Raw genomic sequence first — 2585 nt, forward strand, 5'->3', positions numbered from 1 at the left:
AGGCAACACCCGACCCAAGCGACCTCCCGCCCGGGCCCTGGGGCTGCACCCAAAGCCCTCGCGCCACTCTCGATTGGTCGGCTGCGCTGTCACTCGTGCACACAAGCCAATGAAAGCGAAGCACGGCCCTACGGCCAAATGAGTCTTCCCCCTGGGGACCTTCTCTCGGACTCATTGGACAAAAGAACTGTCGCTGTTGTGCTAGAAGCCAATAGCGGCGGGAAGCGAGTTATCCAGGCCCGGAGGCGGTGTTTCGAGAAAAGGCATTTTGGCCCCGCCTATTAGGGGCAGTTCCAGGATAGCAGGAACATCCACCAATCTTATTGGCAAGGAGACCGCCAGTCAGCAAAGCTGGCCAATGATACTAGGGATTGGTTCTTAACCACGGTCTGTCACTTGACGCTACCTAGTTCCCTAAAAATTTCCCATTGGTTTATATAAATATCACCCCGTTCCATCAGCCAACAAATCAAGAGAGTGGGACTTAACCTCCGAATCTTGACTCTGATTGAAAACTGTACCTGTCCATCAAAGAACTTCCTCCCGTTCTTACTTGTGATTGTCGTGTCTACTGGAGTCTTCCGGAGCAGAGGGTAGGCCCGCAGTACTCGTCAACGCGCGCCACCTCCTGGTAGGGAGCAGTGGCGATCCTCACTTGTGAGTTTCTGGGCTCTAGAGAAAACTAAAAGTCCCAGAATGCGTCTCGGGCCGGGGCTTGCAAATCAGCTCCCTGCGCGGGGTCCCAATGCACTTCGAAGGTGAGAGTCAGGCTGTTAATGGTTCCTAGGGAGAGGCAGTCTAGCACGGCCTCAATGGCTCCCACTTTCATTCCTATTAAGTCGTCTCCATGCCCTTGCAAACGCTGTGCTCTCCCCTAGGAATACCTTCCGCTCACGCCTGTCTTGATGCGGCTAACGCTCCAACGTTGTTCCCCTGCCTCTTGAACTTCAGCGCATCTTGGATCTTTTTTTTTTTTAATAAATTTATTTATTTTTTATTTTTGTCTGTGTTGGGTCTTCACTGCGTGTGGGCTTTCTCTAGTTGCAGCGAGCAGGGGCTACTCTTTGTTGCAGTGCGTGGGCTTCTCATTGCAGTGGCTTCTCTTGTGGAACATGGGCTCTAGGCATGCGGGCTTCAGTGGTTGTGGCACGCGGGCTCAGTAGTTGTGGCTGGCGGGCTCTAGAGCACAGGCTCAGTAGTTGTGGTGCACGGGCTTAGTTGCTTCGCAGCACGTGGGATCTTCCCGGACCAGGGTTCGAACCCGTGTTCCCTGCATTGGCAGGCGGATTCTTCCAGGGAAGCCCCTGGATCTTTTCGAGTACCCAATGAAACTCAACGGACCCTTTCCCCAGGAAAAAACACGTTATTTTGCAGGTAACGTTGGGGGTTCTGGGAACTGGGAACTCTTGACCACTTGGAAAAGAGGCCGGGAATAGGTGGAACAATTTTAAGACAAATGATTTGATTATGCTGGGCATAGATAGGCCAAAGAGACAGCCCAGTAAGGAGCTAGCAGCAAAGGAGGTGGGGAAGTAGTCTGACAGAGCGGGTTGGTAACAGGGGAATGGAAAAAGGAGTAGGAGGATGGCAGAGTGGCCAAAGGTGGCCTGCTCCATGACCCAAAACTATTAGTCTCAGAGATAGGCAAAAAGACTGACAATGTTTGGCACTGCAGCCTTGACCACGATCACAGAAACCTGGAAACACCCTAACTGCTCATCCATAGATGAGTAAACAAGATTGATGAAGTTTTCATGTACTGATGTGTAAACAATTTGAGATACACTAAGAGAAGGAAAAAAAGCAAGGTACAGAACTGCATGTATAGGATGCTGACATTCATGAAAAAATGTACACATGGAAAATTTATGGAAGAATACACAAATTGATAATTATATTTGAATTGTAGATCCTACAAGTGTTACTTTTTCAGTTTAAAAAACTGTAGCTTCTAAGAGCACCACCAGCTCTGTAATTGGCCATATCTGGATTAGATCCTAGGCCTGTTTATTTGCTGGGTGATAATGACCAAGTGCCTTCATTTCTCAGTTTCCTCATCTGTAAAATGGGGAACCATAAAGTTGCAAGAATTAAATACACTTGACGACCATTTAGAACAGTGCCAGGCACAGTATAAGCACCTTCTAGATCACACATGTTATCATCACTGTGTTTACTGACAACTAGATTAAGTCTGAAGAGTCAAGGTCAAGAACCAGAGCTTTGGAGCCCAGGTGCTTCTTCCTTGATGGTGACCTTGGCAAGTGACTTCCCCCTCTCTGGACCTGTTTCCCCACCCCCAGGATGGCTGGGGGGCCTGAGCCACGGGAAAGGAATGCAGCTCCCACTCTGAGCACTTCCTACATGCTCAGTTTCCAGATAACAACTGCTGCTATGGTTACTTGTTGTTATTATCAATTGGGGGTGGGGGGGATATGGGCCCCAGTGACACTCAGACCAGGAAGAGAACCTAGACAGGCCACCTCCCCAAGAAGACACGGACACACTCTATGTTATAATTTAAAAAAAAAAAAATCCTTCAATATCTCCCATCCCCTCCCTCCCTCCCTCCCCCAAGCAGGGCC

This window comes from Neophocaena asiaeorientalis, unplaced genomic scaffold, assembly GCF_003031525.2.
Source record: "Neophocaena asiaeorientalis asiaeorientalis breed wild unplaced genomic scaffold, Neophocaena_asiaeorientalis_V1.1 scaffold357, whole genome shotgun sequence".
NCBI lineage: Eukaryota > Metazoa > Chordata > Mammalia > Artiodactyla > Phocoenidae > Neophocaena > Neophocaena asiaeorientalis.